The sequence below is a fragment of the Gallinula chloropus genome (genome assembly GCF_964237585.1).
Source record: "Gallinula chloropus genome assembly, chromosome: 2".
Classification (NCBI taxonomy): Eukaryota; Metazoa; Chordata; class Aves; order Gruiformes; family Rallidae; genus Gallinula; species Gallinula chloropus.
Genome location: NC_140086.1, coordinates 13,609,346 through 13,615,505, shown reverse-complemented (window position 1 = coordinate 13,615,505; position 6,160 = coordinate 13,609,346).

Sequence of the window (6,160 nt, the reverse complement as noted above, 5' to 3'; positions counted from 1 at the left end):
ACAGCTGGATTAACAAGTGGGAGCTTTGTTTCCAGCTCTCTGTAGTACAATGCTACTGTGCTGTGGCATGTGGGCTGGCTAGGGTTTCACTGCCAACTTGAGAAAATGAGGGCAAAGGATGATTAAATATTAAGTGGGATGTGAGACCCCAGCTGATGCAGTTCAACCGGTAACCTGAGGATGGGCTGGAGATAAAAGCGGCTTCCTGAGATACCTGAGAGGGCACTAAAGCAACCTGTCAGGGCCAGTGAGGAGAGTTTGGGGCTTCATTAGTTTCCAGCACTAGGAGGCCTCAGGAGTAACATGTGCTCATGGAGAGGGACAAAAAAGAGGATCCTTGGAATATCTGTATCCTTTCCTATCTGCATTTCCACCTCCTCCCTGTAAATCAGCCACCATTTCTGGCTGTGTTAGACTGCCAGGCAGGCTGTACTTACATCAGGCAGAATATATCCATGAAAAAAGAGAAACAAACCGTTTGTGATTAATGCAGAAACATTCCTTCCCCACCACAGGATGAGCCATGTCCTAAAGCCTCTCCTTCAGACAAAGCTGCTGCTGACATGGAAATTACTGACCTTCCTTGCGCGACAGAGCAGGGCTTCCGAGGGACAGCGTTAGTTGGTTGTGCCTGTACCGCTGCACATGGGCGCCTGTGTGCTGCTCTGGGTGTTCCTTCCAGTCAGACAGAGCTCCCTCCACAGCAGGCTGGTTTGCAGTGGGTATGGGTGCCCATGCTTGCTGAGCTCACATCAGCGTTGGCAATGAGCAGTGATAAATGGCGTCCTCGCCGCTCCCAGCAGCCATTGGCTCTTCCTGAGGAGGACCCACGCCTTGGCTGCTGCCACCTGGCTGGGTGTAAGGGCTGCCAGGGCTCCTGCTTCACCCCCCTCCATCACTGACACGAGCCAGGGCAAGTAAATGTGGATAAATGGAGGCCCTTTCCTTTCTGAGCCTTGTAGGCCAATGTTTTACCACATTCCTGGTGATTTTAGCTCCAATTGCCCCTCCCCATCCCATACCTCCTTGGAAACATTTAAAGATGTTATTTTTTCCTGATGGAAGATGTGCCAAAGCTTAGTTCCTTTAGGAAGGCAAACTGGCAGTGGAAACATTGACAACCACACAGGCAAATACTGTATTGCTTAAAACCCTTTCTTGAGATTGCTCCGTTGCCAGGGGAGCTCCTTGGTTGGTGCTGTTTGGGGTTGTTCTTTTCTTTTTGGGCTGTGCTAAAGACACCATGACATGAGCTCCAGTATTGTCCCAGTGATCTGGACACTTCACGCATCTTCAAAATTAAAAGCAACCATGATAAATTGAAGCAAATAAACAGTCGTGAGGAGGACCTAATCCCTTTCCCCCACGCTCCCTGCAGCCAACGGGGGTTCCAGAAGGGCAGGAGCGGCGGGGCTTGGGCTGAGCAGCACGGAGGATGCTTAGGAAGGCTTTGTTGCTCTGCCATGGGGATATTAACGGTTCTGGCCGGCTGACAGCATGTGCGGCGAGCGTAAACATTTGGCTCCAGCAAAGAGTTGCAGACGAGGGAGGCGAGTTGTGCATGAGATAAACAGGGTCCTTGCGATAGCGCCCAGCTGGGCAAGGGCTGTCTCTGGAGATGAGAGTGGGACTGCAGCACCCTCAGGGAGATGCAGCCATCAGGTCCTGGGTACTGCCTTGTGTCCCAGTACTCGGCGGGGGGGGGCGTGGGGGGGCTGAGAAAGGCTTGAAAATGCACCATTGGGGGCACATTAGGAGTTGGAGGAAAGAGGTCATAAGGAATAATGAAGATGCTTGCAGTACTGATTTGGATCATGGTGTGTTTTGCAGCCATTTTACAGGGGGTTGGGGAGATAGGTGGGTAAGAAGCACCCAGGCCTCTGCTTTCCAGCTCTTTCTGGGTAGACCAGCAGTTCACACTAGTTCAGGCTTAATTTGTGCTTTGGGTTCACGGCCACAGCCTTTTAAAACTCGGGTCTAACCCTCTGTGTTGGCAGACAGCAGTATGGCCGTGCTGCTGCCTGGGGTCAGTGAGCCTTGGGGCTCTTGCTCTCCTAAAACCCCAAGCCAAGGGATTTTTGCATTTTTGCAGTCCCTAATTCAAATAAAGAACAAGTAACTTTGTAAATATTCAGTAAAGACCTTGAGGGGTGTTACAGACCTGCTCTGCCTGGCCCCATGTGCCGGAGGGCGCGTGGCGCGTGGCAGCTTCCCCCTCGCCGCCAGCGCGATGCACGCCATCCCTGTGCGACACTGGGTAACTTGGCTGGTTTTTGTTCTTCCAAACGTTCAGCATAAGCAGGGAATAATCAAATGCAACTTTTCCACAGGGACCAGAGGAAATGAATTACTGCCTGGGTGTAGCTAAGGGCAGCGTCTGGCTCATTATTCTCTGTGAAATGATTCCCATGAGGCCTTGTGGAAACCCAGCTTGCTGCTTGCCTTTTTCTTTCTTTGTCATTTTTCTACTTCCTTAAACTTTCCAAAATACTCCACTCTGACATATTTTCGCCAGTCACATGTGTTAGTGAGGAGAGAAAAGGTTAAATTCTCCTTTGGTACTATAATGTAATTCATTTCCTGTTTTTCACAACTGTCTAGACACAGATCTAACGAGCATTAACCCCGAATCCTACCATTGGGTTAAAAAAAAAAAGGCTTTAAATATAAAAGTGCGTGGTAAGAGAAAGATTGTAGGTTTCTGCCTACTGCCAGGAGCCAGCTGTTTTAAAGATGAACCATTTAATTGTCTATAAGCGAAGGAAAATAATAAAATGACTTCAGTTTCAGAGGTTTAAAAAGGCTCCTGGCCACCTTACTTACACCAGCAGCAATCCAGGCGCTACTGAGCCGTGGTACCGACGGGCTGAGCCTCCCTTCACGAGTTATATTTGTCTGGATTTACACCTCCAGCTATATCCAAAAAAGAAAGAATAAATTCCACTTCAGTGGTAGAGCTATAAAAAGACTAGGAGAAAGTCATTTCAGAGATATCCCACATTGAAAACTGTGGTTGGGTTCTGGTGAGAGACTCATGGACAAAGTGCCCCCCTCCCCCCCCCCCCCCCAGGGCCCAGCTGAGGAAGGCCCCCCAACCCCCAAGGAGAAGAGCGATTGCTGAGGTACTGAGAGGCACCTCATGTTGGGAAGGCAAAGGTGAAGGCCACAGTGCCTTGGGTCCCAACCTACAGAGGCATTTAAACACTTCTTCAGTCATGACCAGACCCACAGCGACTCTCAGCAGCATAAGCCAGATCATGATTGGGCTGGCTGCTGGCCCTGGTTTAAGGCCTGCAGCCTTAGATCACCCTGGGGAGATGTAGCCTCCTCTGACACTCATCCCACAGGTTGCCACACCGGAGTAGGAGGAGGGAGGGATGGAGAGGTACATATTTCTGGCCCATAACTTGAGTTAAACCCCTCACAAAAGTGCAAGTTTTGCCTGTGGAGGAAAGGCAAGGAGAAAACACAACCACAGCTCACACCGACCCAGTGCAGGCAGCCAGCGAGGCCATCGCTGACCATTTGTCACACTCACCATTCCCATCACAGCTCACCCACAGAGCCATCATTTATGCACGTCACAAACAGCCTTATTCACACAGGCATATATTTTTAACTCTGTGCTCAAAAGTCCTGTCAAAATTCATGGTGCACCATGACTTGCATTTCCTGGACACTTCTCCAGGCATGAACACAAGCCCCACTGGGTCAGCTGGTTATTTATGCTGGGAGCAGGGAGCAGGCATCGTTCCTGTCCCACTACCTGATTCCAACAGCCACATGAAAGCAGCAGCATCCCCAAGAGCACCGGGCCAGGATGGATCCACCACCTTTGCTACAAAACCTGCGCTTGCTGCCCCCTGCGTTCAAGGCCTCTACTGGCCCAGACCAAAAAGATCCAAGGGAAACATATTAGAAAGACATTAGTTTGTTTTCTGCTAAAAAGCACGGGGTGCTATGTATCAGGCACAGCAAGGAGTGAACTGGTGTATTTCCAGCTTGGGGAAAGCCTTTGATCCCACACGAGATGGTTATAGAGCCATTTGGAAAACAACTCTCTCCAATGTCTGCAGTGTTGATGATAGGAGCAGCTCAGGTTTTGTCCAAAATAAAGCATTCCCCCACATTATTGACTGGGGTTCACCCAACACCCTCTGTAAAGCAGAGAAACAGCTGAAGCTTAGGGAAAGCTGGGGAATAACCTTAATATTTGCTGTGTAGGTAGGTTTCAGAATGCTTTTTGCCCAAACTCTGCTTCTTTATTAGGCTCTAAGACAGAGAGTGAGGGTGCTTCAAGGAATTGTACAGGGTGACTTGTTACCATTGATCAGGCCAGGACCACATCCATGCATCAGGCTGCCTCACTATCCACCCGAGTGCTCCTGAAAGGTTGGAGGACTAGTGGCAAGAACAAGAAAATGGGAAGGATTGCAGACAGACCTCACAGACCCACCCAACACATTCCTAAAAAGATGAAGTGTTCACAGAATCACAGCTTGATTTTGGGTTGGAAGGGACCTACCTCAGAGATCACCTAGTCCCAACCCCCTGCCACAGGCAGAGACACCTTCCATTAGCCCAGGTTGCCCAAAGCCCCATCCAACCTGGCCTTGAACACTGCCAGGGAGGGGGCAGCCAGAGCTTCTCTGGACAGCCTGTGCCAGGGCTTCACCTCCCTCACAGGGAAGAATTTCTCCCTAATATCTAATCTAAATCCACCCTCTTGCAGCTTACAGCCATTACACCTTGACCTGTCGCTTCACTCCCTGACAAACAGTCCCTCTCCAGCTTTCCTGTGCCCACAACTCTTTGAGTGCAACCAGCCAGCCAGTTCCTTACCCACCGAATGGTCCATCCATCAGATCTGATGTCATGTGGGACAGTCACATGTTTGCACAAGCCCAGATAGATCACATCTGTCATTCCTGCCTTATCCACCAATGCTGTAACCCCATCATACGAGGCCACCAAATTTCTCTGGCGTGTTTTGCCCTTGGTGAAGCCATGTCGACTGTCACCAATCACTTCATTTTCCATGTGCCTGAGCATAGTTTCCAGGAGGATCTGCTCCATGGTCTTGCCAGGCACAGCAGTGAGACTGACCGGCCTGTAGTTCCCCAGGTCTTCCTTTTTTCCCTTTTAAAATATGGGCATTGTTTTCCCCTTTTCTAGTCAGTGGAGACTTCACTGGAACTGCCACAACTTCTCAAATATGGAGAGGGTCTTAGCCGCTCTCAGGAACCACCGTTGCATCCTGTCAGGTCCCGTGGACTTGTGCATGATCAGGTTCCTTATATGTTCTCAAAACTGATCTTCTCCTGCAGTTCCTCTTTCTCCCTGTCCCTGCCTTTGCCTTCTAGGACTTGGCAGTGGCTGGAGCCCTTGCTGCTTAAGACTGAGGCAAAAAAGTAATTGAGTACCTCAGCCTTCTCCATATCCTAAGTAACCAGGTCTCCTGTATCATTCCAGAGAGGGCCCACGTTTTCCCTAGTCTTCCTTTTAACACTGGTGTATCTACAGAAGCTTTTCTTGTTGCCCTTGATATCCCTGGCCAGATGTAATTCGATCAGGGCTTTAGCTTTCCTGACCTGATCCCTGGCTGCTCTGGCAGTTTCTCTGTTTTCCTCCCAGGATACCTGCCCTTGTTTCCACTGTCTGTAGGCTTTCTTTTTGTGTTTGAGCTTGCCCAGAGCTCCTTCTTCATCCATATAAACCCTCTGGTATTTTTGCTTGACTTCCTCTTTGCTGGGATGCAGTGCTCCTGAACTTGGAGAAAGCCATCCCTGAATACTAGCCAGGTGTCTGGGGCCTCTCTTCCCTCCAGGGCTTTGTCCTGTGGTACTCTACCCAGCATGTCCTTGAAGAGGCCAAAGTCTGCTCTCCTGAAGTCCAGGGCAGTGAGCCTCCTGTGTGTCCCTCTCACTGCCCTAACCACCATTGCATGGTCATTGCAGCCAAGGCTGCCCTTGAGCTTCTCCTTGTTACCCCCCCTGAAAAATTTAATCTATTAAGTAAGTGAAATGGAGCATTTTAAATTAAAGTTTGAGTAGGAAACAACAGCTTTCCTATCCCCCTGTTGAGTAGTCTCTGGTGATCTTGTCGACTGCCAGTGTTACCAGAGACTCGTGTCTGGGGGGCAAAAGGGGGTACAAGCCTC